This window comes from Canis aureus, chromosome 9 (assembly GCF_053574225.1).
Source record: "Canis aureus isolate CA01 chromosome 9, VMU_Caureus_v.1.0, whole genome shotgun sequence".
In the NCBI taxonomy this organism is placed as follows: Eukaryota; Metazoa; Chordata; class Mammalia; order Carnivora; family Canidae; genus Canis; species Canis aureus.
Window position 1 is genome coordinate 64,864,516 of NC_135619.1, and position 17,862 is coordinate 64,882,377.

Genomic DNA, 17,862 nt, shown 5'->3' on the forward strand with positions numbered 1-17,862 from the left:
ATCTCACGTTTACCACTTCAGATGCAAAGAGGCAAGGTCCACAAAGGCCCAGGATCTTGCCCAAAGTCGCAGGGCCAATGAATATGGGGCTGCAGGCTAACCCAGGTCTGCCCAAGGCCCAAACCCCCATGCTGCCCCCATCCATCTGGCCCGCTTACTTGCTCACTGCTGCCTCTGTGGCTTTAAGAGACGCACCCGGAACCCCTCAGGCACTGACCCAGTGACGCCTGAGCAAATGGGCATCTGTGGGCTGGGTCTTCCCTTTCATTTCTCCAACCATGGAGAACTGGCTCTGTCCCTCCTCCCCATGCTTATGACCGAGACAGAGGTTCCTCTCCAGCCAGCCAGAGGTATTCTCCAACTCAGACTGCTGCTGGGGAGCATCCTAGGCACCTGCCCAAGGGCTAGGAGGGCTCCCTGTCTCCCTTGGGTGGCCCACAGGCTGGCTGTGACCCTGAGGCTGGGGTGGATGAGGGTGCTGAAGGTCTGCGGGGTCTTGTTAGCCAGGGAGTGGGCCAATGAGATGTGGAGCCCAGAGGTCGCTGGTCTCAGTGGCAAAGACCTGCCCCCACCCTGCTGGAGTGGGGACAAGGACATTGGTCTTTTTGCTGGGAAGTCTGATCAGAAGATGGCAGGCTGCTCAATCTGGTTGCAGCCTATCATGGGGACTCCAGGGTATATGGCACGGGGCAAGCCTACCCACCCCCAAATGCCTGCAGAGAGCCAGCCGCTGGGCTAATCTGACCTGTCACCCTCAGTCCTGGGCAGCTGAGAGTCTTCATGTTGTCCAGAGCTGCAGACTTCTTGTGGGCTCGGAAATTTCCAGCCCATATACCTGGACTTCTATTCCTAATGTGGGCACAGGCTCCCCTTTCCAGATGACCTTGAAGCTTCCTGAGCAATCTGTTTAGTGGAATTAATTCCTAAAGCTGGAACCGCTCAGGGAGACATCGGATGCTTGCCAGGGGCCGCCAGCTCGGGCTTTTGGCAAAGGAATGAAAACTCGGCCTCTGCCCAGGGCCCCAGCAAGCCAAGAGCAGCTCTGACATCAGTCACATAATGGGATCAACCAGGACCAGCTCTGGTTGGGGTCTGGGCTATTGCTTGGTGCCAGCGTTGCAGCCGGGCTGGCCAGAGGTGGGCTGGGACCTGGCTGTCAGGACGGACACACCACCCAAGCCCCCGTGTGTGGGGAGAGGCCTTCCTTGGCTTTGTTGTGCCCCTACGCACTAGAACCTGGCCCCCTTTCTGATTCTACAGGCCCTGCTTCCTCTCTTCTCCGACCATCAAAGACCTAACTCCTGAGCTGGCTTTTAACTATCCTCACCACTGGCTGGATCCAGCTTTCTCTTAGTACGGACCTCGGACCTCGGAGAGCCCATGCACTTCTGCAGGATGCATCCCCCTGCCCCCTTCCACCTCCCCAACCTCTGTCATTCCTAGTCTGGCCCCTCCCGCTGGAGCTCTAGCCCATGTGCTCAAAGCCCTGCTGATAGCCATTCCCCCAAGAGCCCAGGCCACACTGCCCCCCACCCTTAGGCAGTCCTACCCAGAGGCATGGGTCCCGCTCCCAGCCCTCAGGCTGGCAGGAGACCGAGATTTCCAGGGCTGACCTATTTCACGAGCAGAATAACTCACCTTCTCCCCCATATCAAAATCCCAAACTCCACTGGGTGATCGCCCAGATCCCTGCCATGCGCTGGGGATACAGAGCAAGGCTCTCAGAGCTTGGGGCCCAGTGAAAATCCTAATGAGACGGAGCAGCTGTCACGTGCCGGGTGCTGGGTGCGTCTAAGACCCCCAAGACACACATGCAGGCAGCAAGTGACAGGGCTGAGATGTGAACTCGACAGCTCGTGCCTGCTCTTGACACCAGACCCTTTCCTTCTCCCGGGAGCGGCTGTGCCAACGGGCTTTCACCACCTGCCTCAACCCCGGCGTTCCTCAGCCACTGCAGGTGAGGAGGAGCCGGGCTGGCCTTCCCGAAGATGGGAATCACTGAGAGCTAACTTATTTGTCCCTTTCTTTGGGCACAAGCGAAGACAGCCTCCCAGGCCCGTGATTACTGTAAACAGGTGTTCTGTACAAATAAGATCTTGGTGCTGCACCAAATTGGAAGTAAATGAGGGAATTAAACCTGTTATTTTTTTCAAACGAGGCAAAATGGACTTGGCTGATTTGAAGACAAGTAGCCTCTTCCTCGCTCACGTCTTGTGTGTGTTGATAACTGATACCCGAGGACTGAAGACCTCGCCACGTGTCGGGGACACCTGAGCAGGAGAGGAGCCTGTTCGGCCTTCCTGCTCCAGCCCTGGCTCTGGAGAGCACCCGAAGCCCTGGAGCAGATGACGCAGAGTGAGGCTGCAGGACAACAGCCCCTTTGGGAGATTTCAGATACCCCCATGGTGCTCTGCGCACGCGCCGGGTCAGCCCTTGGCCGGGCTCAGGGGCATGTCGTGGACCACTGCCTGTCCCTGCAGAGGCACGGGCACAGAGACATAATGTCCTTGCAAGGAAGCATGCCCCCAGCGCCGAGCCCCCGCTAAACAGCAGCTCTGCAGCTCAGCTCTAGCCGGGGGTCAAGCAGTGGTTTCTCTGTGGCTGTGGCTTTCTCCAAGGCAGGATGCTCTGGAAATCAAACGTGCGGCTCCCTCATGCTTGCCCTGCCTCACTGGGCTCGGGCTGTGGGCTCCGCCTGTGGGCACTGCTCTCGGCTTCTGGAGCAGGGGTCAGCAGGTGCCCTTGCCACGTCAGAGCCGGCCGGGGTTTTGCAGAGGCTGCTTGACCTACCAAGGCCAGGGACGGGGAGGTCGTGCAGTGTCGGGGGTGGCACCGGAGTATTTAAGAGTCTTGTGTCCCGTCCTGGGTCAGAAGTTCCACATCGCACCACTGCGGGGGGTGGGGGGAGGTGGGGCAGCATCATCAGGAGGTTCTACCAAAAATACAGATAAACCCCAGAGGACAAATGTATGGATCACCAGGCTCCACTGAGTTTTAGTGGGCAAAGTATCATAACCAATGCACTGCGTGTGCTACCGACAGCGAGGCGCTTCCCTAACTGTCCCATGGGAGCTCTGTCTCCATCCCGGCCGCCCGCTAGGCCTTGCCCCCAACGCCTGGAGGGCAGGGACCCGGCAGGCCACGGTCACCTCTGTGCTGTGAGGCGTGGCGCCGAGCAGGAGGGCTGTACTCAGTGAGGAACGGGAACGGGTAAATGAGGAGACCCTGAGTATCTACGAATAAGAACCATGTTTAAAGCCCCCACTGACCCAGTCCAGGCCTGTCTGGCCCAGAGCCGGTGCTTGTGCCCAGCACCCGTGAGCCCGGGGCCCGAGGCCAAGGGCTGTCCCTGGGAGGAGCAGACGGGAGCTCATGCCCACATCTGCAGCTCCCTGGGCCGTTCAAGCCAAACCAGCACCTCCAAGGCTTTGGATAAAGATGCATCAGCCTCCCCCTGGCGGGACTTCTGTTGTCAGGACCCTGGGATCGTGATGGCAGCTAGAGGAAAGCCTGCTACCCCAGCCGGACACCCCCTGGGACAACGACGGAGCTGCCGAGCTGGCTGCAGCCTGAGCTGTGGCCGCGCTGGTCAGAGGTGGCTGGTGATGGGATCAGCACAGGGGCGAGGGGTAATGAGGAGCTCTGCAGACTGCGGCTATGGTCACCGGGCCGCCGCCCAGTGCAGGGACCGGCCTGGCGCTCCCTCAGAGAGTGGGGAGTGTAGGTTAAGAGCTACGTCCGTGACTTGGGCCACTTCTGGGTCCCAGATGCTTTGTCTGTACAACGGGGACAAATACCAACTCACAGGAGTACGTGAGGCCCAAGTGAGACCAAGTTTGTGAAGCGCTCAGTACACCTCTGGCGAACGGTCACCATCATCGGTGTGATCAGGGGAGGGGAGGCCCCTCAGATGCCCACAGTTACGAAGCTCTTCGCTGCCAACTCCACCCCCCCCCCCCACCGTCCCTCCGGATAGTGCTCAGGAAGCTCGAGTACCATCTGATCTGATTCATCCATGCACGTCCAGCCCCCAGGGTGGGACTGGCACGAGAAGGTTCTCGGGGAATATTTGGTGAATGGATGGAAGGACAGACAAGTGGATGGTGAAGGACCCTGTGTGATGGCGAGGAAAACAGAGGTGGCCGTGGCTTCTTGCCAGTGCTTTCAGCTAACATGCGCCAAAGTCTAGGCCTCAGGTCCCCCTTGTCCACTCTCCCGTCAGAGCCCACTCACTCACTCTGCCTTCCAGGGACATCGGTGATGCAGCTGTTCGGGGGGTGGCGGCCGCCCGACGGGAACAGGTGCTCTGTCCCCAGTGCATTGCCATGGCCTCCCCTCGGGTATCTGGCCACATACAGACCGGACGCCTCTGAAAAACCCAGCAGCCACCAACAGATTCACAGACAAGGAAACAGAGGGCCAGAGAGGCGGCCGTGACCCTGCTGGATGCAGAGTGGGGCTAGGTCCCCAAAGGTGCAGGGGCGGGGCGGAGGGGCCTGGGGTGCTGCCTGGCACGCACCCCACACCTGAACTCTGCCCTCAACCCCGCCTGCTCTGTGCTGGCCTGCCGGGGGCCAGTGCCTGGCACAGTGAGCGCCTCCTGGAAGCCCACGGGGGCCCCAAGTGGGCGGGGTCCCCGGGTGAGCTCCTGCCCCTTCCCAGCAGCTGTGCACTGGCAGGGCTGGAGTCTGCATCAGCAGCAGCAGAGGCACCACGGAGGAAACCAGCATGCAGGGCCCCCCGGTTCTCGTCTGTTCCTTCCTGAGGATGCAATCCATCAGGCAGAGGCAGGGTGTTGTGGCCGGGCTCACAAAACTACGTTCCTGTTAGGTGAGAACACGAATGGGCCGCCGGGCAGGCCCACCCTGAGAGGGCCACAGCAGGCAGCGGCTTTGCGGAGACCTTCTGGGGCAGTGGCGGGGAGGGCGCTGACAGGCTGCCCTGCCTCCCTTCCTGGGGAGCGGCCCCTGCTTCCTTGGCCAGGATCAAAGGCGCTGGCAGTTTTGAGCACCCGCATTTGCGGGCGCCGCTGAGGGGGTAGCCTGCGTCCTGCCCTGCTTCCCAAGATGCCTTGAAAAGGAACTGAAGACGCACTTGGAGGGGCGGGGGCGGGCTCAGCTTTTCCACCTGGATTCCAGCGGCTCCGGGTGAGGTCCGCTCCACACCCGGCTCTGTTTTTATGTTTCATTTCTGTGTCCTGAGAGCTTGGCAACGCGCGCTGGCTTGCCAGGGGGCCGAGGGCGTGTGCTGGCCAACTGCGCGGGCCTTGCCAGGGCCTGCCCAACGGGCCAGGGGCTCCGAGGGGCCAGGGACCCCAGGTTCCCCGGCCGAGCCGAGGGCATCACCGCCCTACAGCCCTTCCCCGCGTCGGGCCCAGACCTCCAGAGTCGGGCGGGGTTCACACGCTGTAACTCAGCCCCCTTTGCTAGGCCAGCGAGAGCGAGTTGGGGGTGCCCTGGAGGAGGGCCTGCGGAGGGTCAGCCGCTCTTCTGCCACACAGGCTGGTATGGGCTGGCCTTTCTCGTTTTGGCCATTTTACTGAGTTCTGGCCCAGTTTCTGCAAAGGCGAAGGCCGGCCCTTCCTGGCAAGCTCGGGCCCGTCTTACCACAGACAGCAGGCTCGTGAGCACCTCCAGGTCCCAGCCACCCCACCGGGCCTTCACGCAGGGACAGAACATTCCCAGCCCAGGGCCACTGCCATCCTGCACCCGGGACGGGGGCTGCAGAGCAGAGAGGGGGACAAGGGGAGGAGGGAGATGAGGGCTGAGCGGCCCTGGGGAGGGGCCCTTGGGGACAGGCTGTGCGGAGGAGCTGAGCCGAAGCCAGGCCTCCAGGTGAGCAGGCCTCACACCACCGACGACAAGACGGGGCCAGAGATGGATGCTCTGCGGCCACAGCGGGGCAGGCCTGGGGAAGGCCTGGGCAGGACCCTGCCCCCCTCTGGGGGGGGCTCTGCCCTCAGGGTGAACTGGATGCCGAGTGTTCCAGGAGGGGGAGGCAAAGACCCCAGCCCCTGCCCGCCCTTCCCAGAGGCTGCGGGCACCTTTGCTCCTCAGGGGAGCTGCGGCCATGGGAGGCTGTGCTCTCATGGGGGGCCTCTTTTCCAGGTCAAATGTTTTATTTGAAGAAACGTGCCTTCTGGAGCCCAGGCCTTTCTAACATTGACCTCAACTCATAAGGAAACAAAACCCAATTTTTCCCAAACCAGCAGCCAACCATCCATGGAAGCAGAAGGCCTTGGGACGGTGGTGGTGGTGGTGGGGGTCCAGGCCTCTGCTTCATGACGCAGGAGCCCCTGTTGCAGGCCCTGCCAGGCAGCCTCCCACTGTGCTCACACCCTCCAGGGACGGGGAGCTCACCACTGCCCTGGGCTGCCCACACCACACACTGAGCCATCTGAACCGTGTGGAGACCTCACTAGGCGTTGTGTCTAATTCCCACTCTTTGATGGTCCTTGAGTCCTCTGGAGTCACGTGGCAAAAGTCCCCTCCCCTTTCCACCTGATAGTCCTCAGGATTGGAAGAAAGCTTCCAGAAGCGCTCTCTCTCTCTGCCTGTCTCTCTTTCTCATGCAGTCCAGGGTGTTACAGGAACAGGAACCCCAGGCCTCCCTACCCCCACATCACTGAGCAGAGCACCCAAAGGGGACCACACTGTGGGTTCAGAAAAAGGAGCCCTTAAGCTCCAAGACAATGTGAGTGTGGCTTTTCCTTTTCATGACTCGTCTGCCCGGCAGGATCTTTCAAAGTTTCTTCCTTCCAGAATGGTTTGGAATATTTTGGAGGAGCTGAAGCTGCAACAACAGAGTGACAGGCTGGCTTTCAGGCAGGAAACAGGCCAGCAGTGAGGATGGGGCCAGTCTGGCCAGAAGCCACAGGGCCTGCCTGGCCTCGCGTGGATTTCACGCAGGAATCCCAGTTTGGCCCCATATTTCCTCTGGCCTAATTTCTTTGAAACTGGGTACTTCAGCCTCGGTGCCAAAATATCTGCATGCTGTGGTGGCTTTTAGAGAACAGTCACTGGGGATCATCAGAGCACTTGGGAGGGCCTACCGTCAGCCAGCCCGCCAGCAGCTTCCAAGCACCGAGGACTCACAGCCTGGTCCTGGTGTAGAGTGATGCCCAGAGCACGGTCAGGATGGCAGAGCAGAGCCAAGGCGTCCCCAAGGGCCAGTCTTATGGGTCATGGGTGGGTAACAGGAGCCCCGAATGGGCAAGCCCTCCACCTAGATCGCAAATGTCACTGCGCACCTGTGCATGTCCTGGCACCATGTGCTGAGGGCTGGGAGCTCAGGGGCACAGACTGCCCCTCCCTGGGCTGGTGGGGTTGCTGTGCTGTGGGTCCCACCCCAGATGAAGAGCCCCTTGAGCCAGGCTGGGCCCGCTGTGCATGCCGAAGGCCCAGCGTCCAGAACAGTAAGGCCTGCTGGAAGGAGAAGGGAGGACATTCCAGAAGACGGAACACAACCCTCCCACCTTTTCTTTTTTAACAAATGAGAAAATGGAAGCTCAGCGTCCAGGAGGTGACTGGCTCACAACCACACAGCTACTTCTACCTCTAAAGCTTCGTGCAGACAGGTGTGGGGGCAGCTGCAGCTGGGAGGGGCCTTACCGATGGCAGAGAGATGTAGAAGGGGTCCTGGGTGGGCAAGCACCTGGCTCAGGTACCCAGCCACGCAGAGGCCACACTGGGTCTAAGAACCCGGTTCCCAAGGACCAGCTTACGCTCCTCCAGGTCAGGGGATCAGGGTCTCCGGGGGTGATGGGGACACTTAGGGGGCCGGCACATCCAGTGGGGCCAGGGCATGGGCTCTCCAGCCCCAGGGAGCACCACGGGGCCCAAGAGGGGCTGATGGGGAATAATGCCCACCTTCCCCAGCACCGTGCGCCTGTAGCCCAGCCCCTTCCCATTCGGCCGTGGTGCTCCTCTCACAACCACCCCCACCTGTACTGTCTGCTGGTGGCTGAGATCATTTAGACACTGGTCACACTCCACATCAGAGACGGAGGGTACCCTGCATCCCCAGCAGTTCCGATGCCCTAACTAGGGCCAGGCCATCTGGCACTCTGACTCCCCATCTTTGCCTGCTCTTCCTGATAAGGAGTGGGGAGGAGACTTAGGGAAAAAAAAATGTCTGAGTCCTTCTCTGACTTCAGCATTGTAAAGGCTAAAAAGGCATCAGCTTCCACCCTCCCTTTGAGCTGCCCCCAAGGTCCGAGCATAGCACCCCCCAGCCCTGGGAGGTGAATGGCTTTGATCTGTGTGCTAACGCCTGGGGGTGGAACCTGCCCTGGAGGCCAGGCCGAGGGCACCCACTGGGAAATACTGGCCTCTGGGGCGAGCTCGCTTCCCACCCCCCCGCAGCCCGGGGCCAGGCACTCACAAACTCCACAAACTCGCATGTACAAACACCGGCACCAGTGACTCTACAGCTGTGCAAGGTACACTGACCCACTGGAGAAATGTCAGACGGGGCAAGTCCCGTGCACTATCCGGGGACATAGATGAGAAGGTCTGTCTTGGTGCAACTCAGGCTGAAGGTGTGTGGGGGGGCGGGCAGGGTGAGGAACCCCTGGGGTCCTTCCCCCAGAAAGACACAGGGATGCCGGGCATCCTTCTTACTCTGACACCTGTAGCAATTCTTGGTAAAATTCTAGATGATTCTCCACCATCCCTTCCCCCAATTTGCTGTTTGAATTGCACGCCCCCCCGCCCCCCTTGGTGCAGCACATGTTAGCTCAGAGGCCCCGCGTGGACGTGCATATCGGCTACCACTTCTAGGGGAGAGCACAGCCACAGCGTGGCCCTGGTGCCATGGGACCTGCCCCGTCCCAGCCAGCATTTTCTGTGGGTGCTGACGCGCCTCCCTCGCTCGCACTTTTCCATTGGTAATGGGCAAGAGACTCCTGTTGACTAATTTCGACAGCTCCCTGGTTGACTTATTTATGTATTTTTATCTACCTTCCCCAACAACAAGTCGGGCAGAGACAACGGTGCAGGCAGCCTGGAAGTCAGCGCTTCCCCGCGGCCCCATGGCCCGACTCATCTGCGCAGTGGAAAGTTCGGTGCTAATCACTCCCCGGAGACAGAGGCCCAGCCTCCCACCCTCTGGGGAGGCTGCCCAGCCAGTGAGGTAGGTGTGGGCCTCTGGGACGCTCTGAGTCAACTTCAGGCCCAGCTTTCCCCTGGGGGCTGGGGACCCCGGCTTCCAGGGGAGAGACTGGTGGTGGTGCAGGCACATGCTTCGCTCCCCAGGAGATGATGGACACGGAGGGAGAGACACGGCCCAGAGCTGTGGTGGGGGACGTGTCTGCCAGGCCCCAGCTGGAGGTTCTCTGTCCTCCCGGGAATATCCATACACGTGAGCTGAGGCGAGAGCTTGCTGGGACCCCCTGGGCCCGGCGGTGAGAGAGGCCTGGAAGTGCCTGCCCCATTCCTGAGGTCCAGCGCTGGGCTTCCTTCCCTGTGACCCTCATCGGGCCTCTGATGGGGCAGGGGGAGGGTGTCACACCTTCCCAGGGGTGTCCCTGCACTTGCTTCTCACCATTTACCACCAAACACAGCACAGGCCTGTCCCGGCTCTTCCCACCAAGAAGTACTGGCCTTCCCTGGGGCAGGAGCACAGGGCTGGGGGGCATCCTGCCCGTGAAGGGCATGTCACCCCAGCCTGCTCTGGGGCCCACCACCAGGCACCCACCTTCGGCAGAAGCTTCTCTCTCCCTCACTTTTCCAACCTAGAACAAAGTAATGGAGCAAATGCTCAAGATGACAATTCTAGGGTTTGGAAAAATCTTGCACCCAACAAATAATTTTTGGGATCACCTGTTGTACCTGTGGTTTCAGGCCTTAAGTGTTGAGTAGAGAAACAAGCACAAAACACTATAGGGCAGAGTCTCTTTCTGCAGACTGGATGGGGGAGACTGCTCCCAGCACGCCAGGAAGGGATGGGCAGGGGCCTTCCTGGAGGAGGAGAGGCCTACGTAGACCTGCAAGGGTGGTCCTGGGGACCTGGCTTCGGGCTGCGCTGCATTGGTCTTGGCCGAGCTGAGCGCCGGGGGGGCCCGAAGGCAGCTAGGCCATGCAGTGCAGCGTCTCTCTGACACCTGAGAGGCAGCCAGTGGCTGGAGGCCCGGGGCCCGGCGTGGAAGAGCATCAGGGGATGGGCACCCTGGCAGTACTGGGAGATGAAACCCCATAAGCCCACAGTGCAGAGGACTGTGTGCCAACTCAGGAGCCGGGGCAGGGCTGTGGAGACTCACCTCTGTATCCCCAGAGGCCTGTGTGGCCCCAGTAGACGCTTACTGGCAATGGCATTGGGGGTGTCCTCTCCCTGCTGTGGGCTGGTCACCCCCTCCTGTCAGGCCTAGGTCCACCAGAAGGGCGTGGCAACCTTGCCCAGCTGCCAGGCCAACTTGCACCCCTGGGCTCAATGGTTGGTGTCCCCAGTGACTGGCTCAGGAGCAGAGGGTGCTGTCTGGGTGGAAGGGTGACAGGTGTGCTCCTCAGCCCAGATGGCCAGCAAGGCTTCCAGACCCCAGCCCGGAGGCCACCTGGGGATGCAGGCTCACCTGGGCTCCACAAGCCCCTGCCAGGAGGATCCAAAGCCAGGGTGCTCCCCAGGTCTGAGTGTTCCCTGATGGGGGCTCCTGGCCCTGGGCTTCCTGTTACCCCTGACCCCCGGCACAGTCACACCGCTGTTTTCTGGACAATGCACTGAGACACGGACACGGGTGATTCACTACCCGCCGCCGGGGACTCGGTCATTTTGGCAGGCGCCTCCCCATCCCTGCCAGGGTCTGGCACGGACTATTTTTTCCATGTTTAAACAGAAACAAACAAAAGTGATAAGATACTTCTGATGGAGAGAGCTGGAAGTGACAGGGCTCGGAAAAAAAAATTTTTTTTCCACAAATGACAAGAGAACTTAGAGCATAGACTCCAGGCAGGGAGCTCAGCGGCCTGTGCCCTGCCCCTCCCTGCACCCCTGCCCCCCAGCATTCCTGCTGCACCAGGGCTGAAGAAAGCTACCATCTAGTGAGGAAAGAAAACAGGCAATTTGCTCAGAAGTGGGGAGTTCTACTCCTGGGTTTTTGCCAAGACTTGCTCCCCGGGGCTCCTAGACCCGGTCCTAGGACTTGGGAACAGTGACCGTGCAGCCCGGCTGGGGCCTTGTGGGGAACAGCTGCCATCAGGGAACTGCACGGCCGCTGCGGAAATGGGACAGAGACTCAGCCCAGTGCTTTCTTTTCCGACACAACTGAGCTCTTAACCATGAGCCGCTTCAGTATGGAACAAATCAGCATCCAGGTTAGCGTCATTTCCTTAAAAGTCCCCCATCGGTCCTAAGGGGACAAGCGCGTCGCTGCGCCCACTCCCCCAGACAGAGGCCCTGGGCCTGAGCGAACTTGCACCAGCCACCTGCTGTGGGAGGAGCATCGGGCCTTCTCCCCAGCCCAGGGCCCAGGCACAGGACTCCAAAACAGGTGCGAGAGGGGTGGAGACGACCTGAGGTCCATCCCCTGTGGCCTCCGGGGGGACCTCTTCGCTTCACACACGGCTCCCACAGCCACACTGTTTCTAGGCCAAGGAAGGCCTAGAAGGCGAGCAGCTGTCGGTAGCTCGTACGTGCTAGGCAGGTGCTCAGAGCTGCGCTCGACCTTGACGGCAGCTCTGTGAGGGTGGAATGTTCACTTCTGTAGGATAACAAGGTCCAAAGTCATACGAATGGCCAATCTGGTAAGGCTGGGGCTCAAATGTAAGTCTTGTGGCTCTGAGCCACCCCTGCCTTCCTGCCGCCTGCCCCGGGCAATCCTGAGTCTCACTCTTGCACCCTGAGTCCCCCTCAGCCGTCCTGTCTCCATCTGGGGTGGCAAGGTGAGCTCCGCTGTGTCTGTGCCACGAGCATCCTCTATGCCGGGAATCCTGAGTCGGGGACACTGGTGTTCTTCTGGGCGCATGTGCACTGATCCCCCTTTGCCTCCTTCCCCCCATCAAACCGGCTAGATCTGTGAGTCCGGTGCTGCTCTGCTAAACTGGCTCCCCGAAGGAAAAGAAAAAGCCGTGATTTGTAGCGCGTGCCAGTTTCCGTGGTATAAATACTCCCACCGTGGCTGGCGTCCTGCGGGCAGAGCTGGGAAAAGGTGAGCAGCGCGGCCGCATCACCTGACCGGAGTTGCTGCCAGAGGGCCTGGTGCGGCAGCACGGTGACCATGGAGCAGGCAGGAGGTGACACCCGTGCCCTGAAACCCGCCTGTCCTGTCGGCCAAAGCACACAGCTACCTTGATGGTTGGAGGGTGGGTGGGTGGGGGCAGCAGCAAAAACATGCTCTATTCTTCAGGGTTAAGGATGCAGACAGGGAGATCTGTGATCGAGCAACTGGACTGGGGGAGGGCTGAAAGCGTCATGGAATCGCCCTCGGAACTCTGGGAAAATGGGGCTGGGGGCCCTGTTTTCTTCCATTTGGTCTCCAAAAAAAAAAAAAAAAAAAAAAAATCATTCAGCAACACGGAGCTCCGAGCCTAAGATTTCTCTAAAGCCAATTTTCTTGTCGACTGGGCTGTGTCCCATGTCGCACTTGCTGGTGGGTGTGTGGGCGTCCGTGCCGTGTGGTGGGGAGGGCTGGGGGGGGCTGCTATCGGCAAGAAGGATGGGACTGTAGGTCGACTTTCTTTGATCATCCCAAAGGCAGAAGCAGGTGTGTCACCTCCGTGGAAGATGCCAGGCAGCAGGTAAAGAATTTAACAGCTTGTGGGAGTTCTAATTAGATTGCCAATTATAACTCGATTGACCTGCCTGGCTTTGAAAGGCCTGGAAAAATGCATGTTGTCCTTAGGAAGAAGAAGGTTTTTGCTTCTGGTTCGTTCTGGGAGAGCCCCGCGGGGATCGCTTGCTTCCACTTTGGTTCTAGCCCCATGCCTCGGGCTGGACTCCCGCTGCCCCGACGCGCAGGGTGAGAGAAACTCTGTGGGGACGTAGGTCCCTACCCGGGGAGGGGCCACTTTCCACAGGAGACATATGCTTCCTCCTTTCCTGATGAAGACAGACTCAGCGTCATGTGCCATAGGCTCCCTTGCAGGGTGGGCCAGCGGTTTCTGCTTCATTTGGAAGGACATCAGCCAGCGTGGCAATGACGGGTCTAATCAAGACTGACCTCTTGGCAAAGCCAGATCCCAGGCTCTGTGGGGTGTGTGTGTCTAAGACTCCTTGCCCAAAAGGCCTTGGTGGTTATCATTGATGGTCGTCCGCCCTCCCTGGGGACACCGTCACCTGGGAAGAGAATCTGGTCTCAGGCAGACACGGGAGGGGATGTTTCACGTCTGTCCTAGGAACCAAGGCACGTGCAGTCACTGTTAGACGCCGCTGAAGTCCGCCTGGCTCCCACGACGAAGTGATCACATCTGATTCTCCCATCATCATCCCTTCTCACGGAGAAAGACTCGGAGGCCCAGAGAAGTCCCAGGCCCCCAGCTCCTCCGTGTGGAACCATGTCCGTCTCCCACACCCTTCCTCTGCATGGCGATTTCACGGGCCTCCCATCAAGCACCGCGGGGCCCAGGGCCAGCTGCCCCGAGCCGGGAGCAGAGTGGAGGCTGTAGAGGGCCTGTGACGCTGGCAGGGTCAGGCCCTCGAGGCCGCTGGGTGGGTGGGAAAACTGCAAGTGACCACAAGGTACATTTCCTCATTAGCCAAACTTCTCTCCTGCTCTGCAAGTGTTGGTGCTCCCTCCTTGGGTTCTGCCCTTGGCCTTCTTTCTTTCTCCCTCTCTGATTCACAGTCCAGCTGGGAATGGGTCTCATGTCCTCTCATGGCTTCAGCTGTCCCCTCCAGGCCACCGCGGCTTCCCAACCATGGCCCCTGCCCTGGAAATGCTTCCAGACCCAGGCAGCCACACGACAGGCTTACAACCTCTTTCCCCTAGCTGCCCCTCCTCCTGCGCATCCTCGTACCGTGGAGGTGGTCTCATCCATCCAGGGACCTGCCCCAGGTGGCTGCGAATCACACGAGAACCTTCCAACTCCCTCACCACGCCTCACTGAATCTGCCTTCTCAAAGTCTCTTATCTTGGACTGTCTCTCGGACAGTTACCAGCTGGGCCCCGGCACTCGGGTCTCTTAGCTACCGCCTGACTTATCCTCCACGGCTTTTAGCACCATCTCTCCAAAACGCAAACCTGATCATGTTACTTAGTTTTAAACTGTTTATCTCTCTTCTCTTTTCTTAAGATTTTATTTATTTGAGAGAGAGCGAGAGAGAGCGCACGTGCATGAGCAGGGGGGAGAGGGCTCCGCTGAGTAGGGAGCCTGACTCAGGGCTGCATCCCAGGACCTTGAGATCATGACCTGAGCCGAAGGCAGCCGCTTCACTGATGAGCAGCCCAGACATCCCTAAACTGTTTTAATCTTGAAGAATTTCAAGCATGTGGAAAATCAGAAAGGCTAATGTAATGAGCATCTCCATACCTATCACCTAAATTTAACAACCGTTAACTTCTTTCACACTTGCTTTATCTATTTTTGGGGCAAGAGTTAGTATCTTAAAGAAAATTACAGGCACTGTGACACTTCGTCCCTAAATACTTCAGCCGAAATCTCTTAAAAATAAGGATGCTTCCTTACAGAACCACCCCTCAAAAAATTAATAGCACCTCCTCCCCATCACCTAGCACCTGGCCCCAACGGTCCCATACAGATCTCCAAGAGCTGCTTTGTTTATTATGGACTCAAGCTCCATCCGTCCCCAGCTTGGGAAGAGTCGGCACCTCCACTCAGCTGCTGACACCTGGGCCCTGGGTCACACCTTTGGTGGAGCCGTGTCTGTCCTCCCCCCTGCCCTCCCCATGTGACCAGATAGCCTGTGGCCTGTACCTCCATCTACGGGAGCCCCTGGGACTTTTCCTACACAGGCTCCTGTATGTTTACGGCTCCTCTTCTAGACTCGAGGCTCTAGTCCAGCATCTGGTACGGAACCGGGCTCTTACACACATTGTGCCATGTAATTGTTGTGACAGTTACCGAGGGGTCACCATGGTGAACACGCGGTAGAGGCAAAGCCACAATAGCACCCGACGCAGACAGACAAGGTGCCCATGTCTGGGTCCCTTCCTGCTCCCAAGCCTCCAGCTGAGGATGTTCTGAAAGAGGCTTAAGAAGAGACAACTCCCGCAAAGATATTTTCAGAGATGGGGGGGGGGTCCCATAGATACTGAGCAGGTGAGGCCAAGGAGGGATGAGAGTGTCAGTTGGGAAGCCTGGGGGGTGGGCATGGAAGAGGGCAAGTAACCGTTGGGAGGGGGGTGTGCTATAGGCCCGGGAACGCTGGCAGAGGGGCTCTCCAGGGGCCGGGAGCTTTCAGGACGTGGGAGCCTGGATCTGGGAGCTGGGGGGGCCTCAACCCATGGTTCTGTCCTCTTCCCACAGCAGGCTGCTGGGGTCCTGGGGAGGCCCGTGAGGGGCAAGGTCGCCTCTGGACCCCAGGCGGTCTCTCCCCCAGTGCCCCAGAATGGAGCCTCTGTGCACCCACATCCCAGTCCTTGGTTGGCAGCGATCGCTGGCTTCCCGGAGCAGGGGGTGTCTGAGGACCCGGCCCAGAGCACGCTTCTGTGATCTGTGGGGGGGGGCGGGTAGGGGAGAGAGCTGGGCCTGCCTTGGCTCCCAGCCACCACCTTCCTAGGCCCCGAGGGTCTGAGACTTGGTGATATTTGGTATTTTGTCTTTGGGACGTTTGTCATTCCTTTCTCCTGAGTGACCCCTCCCCCCTGGCAACAGGAGGGGTGCCAAAGTCTACCCTGGAGACCCCGCTGTGCCCATGGGGGCTCATAAATCAGTGCTGACACTGCTGACCCAGATGGATGGGGCACGGGGGGAGAAAGGGGTGCCACACGGCACGGGGGCTCCTCTAGGCCAGGTCGGAGGCCAGCGGGGAGACCAAGTCTGGACTCTGGTTGGGGGCAAAAGAGAGAGGATGCAAGTTCCGGGGATGCGGTGTGACCAAGAGGGCCTGGAGCCCTACAGCCCCTCCTCCCCCAGAGAAATGAGCGGGGTTCTCTGGGGCCAGGGTCTGCCCATCTCCTCTCCAGCCCCAGCCAGCACGAGAAGGCAGGTGCTATGGTCCGTATCGCAGACAGAGAATGTGGTGGGCATGGAGCCTTGGGAAGTGAGGGCGTCGGGATTCCAGGTGGGTCTGCCACTCATGGCCCCGCGGCCCCGGCATCAGCATCCCAACCTGTGGAAGGCGGGTGCTCAGACTGGGGAATTTCCTTGGTGTTCTAAATCCCACAATGCCTTAGTGCTCAGGTGAGCATCAGGTCCAAAGACATCCTGGCTGCTTTAGGGCCTCATCCCTGATACTGAACGAAGAAAAGCTAGAAGCAGTACCTGGGAGAAACTTCTGGGGTATCCTCCCAGGAGCACTCAGTGGGGAGTCTCTGGGACCAGCATCAAACGACATGGAAGCCATTGAGGCATGGGACAGGCCAGGGGACACGAGCCCGTGCAAGTGGCCCCGAACCCCACCTTCTTGTGGTGGCAGCCATGCCCTCCTGTTGACCCCCGGGGCAGGCAGCCTTGGGGAGGCAGGTGCTGAAATCCAACGAGGTCTGAAATAAGGCTGGGGAGTTGGGGGCAGCGATCTGGGAACACTCAGAACAACGCAGAGAAGGGCAAACTTGGATCCTGCCGTCTGGTCCAAGCCAGGGAGCCGTGACTGTGGCCAGGCGGGAACGCGATGGAAGTGAAATGCCAAACGGTCCTGGAACAACGGGGCAGGATTTCTAAGAATAAATGGTTTGGGTAGAGTATGTCAGATTTTAAATAATTTTAGATCATAGTCACTAATGAGACACTGAATGGCGCTGTCTGTGATTAGTCATCTAAGACTCTAGCACAGAAAACAGAAATCAACACAGAATTAATTTTCCCCCTAAGCTGCAGCAAAGGAAGGCCCGGTGATGGCCTGTGTTCGGGGCCTGCGCCGGGCCCGCGTTGCTTCTGGGTCTGCGATTTCAGCCCTCGAGGAAGCACAGGGGCCCTGAGGCCGTGTCTCCCCGGCAGCGCTGAGAGGACACCGCAGCTGTAGGAGGGGTCCGAAGAGCAAGCAGAGATGGTCCGTAGGGAGTACCTGTGCACCGACGATACAGGTTGCGGTGGGAGAGCTTTCTGGGGGGTTTGGCAAGAATGGGGGTCGTGAGGCAGACGCAGAAGCCCCCCATTCCCAGGGGGACACTCCTTTCACTCCAAGGATGATACACACACCCAACCAACAGAAAGCGCTTTAAGCTAAAAATTACGTATTTTCAAATGAACGTGAGGACGAAGCTTGAGTCATAAAAAAACCTTTCAGTTACCTGGTTCTTCCCCCAAATCATCTCCAGTCCCTCCCCTTACTCGGATGGTTTGTGCCTCTACCTACCCCAAAACAGGTGCGGACACTGTGCAAACCCAGCTGCGACAGCATGGTTCTCTCTTCCCTCCCAGGAGGAGTCGACCCTCAAAACCAGAGTGAAAGCGAGGGATGTGTCTTGATGCCGTGGAAACCAGGGAAGCTACCTGAACCTGGGTTTGGGGTAGGGGTGAGGGTATAAGCAGAGTCTCCCTTGGCCTGGCACCAACATCAGAAGTCGCGCCCTGAACAACACAGCAGGCCTGCCGTTCACAGAGGGAGCCACATGAGATGGCGAAGGACGCATCCTGAGTCACCATCAAGGGATGAGAGAGCGTCCTTGGGGAGAGGTGATGGGGGTGGGGGGATGCCGGCAACTTCACAAGGGAATTTGTCTGAACAGAGGGCGTGAGGTTTCGCTGTTTTTCTCAAATAAAAAATGATATTTAATGACATTAGTATGGTGCACGGGGGCCAGAGGACAAG

The 17,862-nt window shown here is 59.1% G+C and overlaps 1 protein-coding gene and 1 long non-coding RNA gene across 8 annotated transcripts in view; one reads left to right on the forward strand and one right to left on the reverse strand.

The window, feature by feature from the left end:
- The window catches only part of TTC7B (tetratricopeptide repeat domain 7B), a 250,364-nt gene that overhangs the window by 4,431 nt on the left and 228,071 nt on the right, over positions 1-17,862 (reverse strand). The gene's annotated exons all lie outside the window — the stretch shown is intronic.
- On the forward strand, positions 13,045-17,829 carry LOC144321047 (uncharacterized). Of its 2 annotated transcripts, XR_013386753.1 has the most exons (3): positions 13,045-15,209; positions 16,054-16,292; positions 16,923-17,829. It is a non-coding gene; the product is annotated as an uncharacterized LOC144321047 (long non-coding RNA). The 2 variants fall into 2 exon arrangements; XR_013386752.1 differs by lacking the exon at positions 13,045-15,209 and having other exon boundaries at positions 15,292-16,292.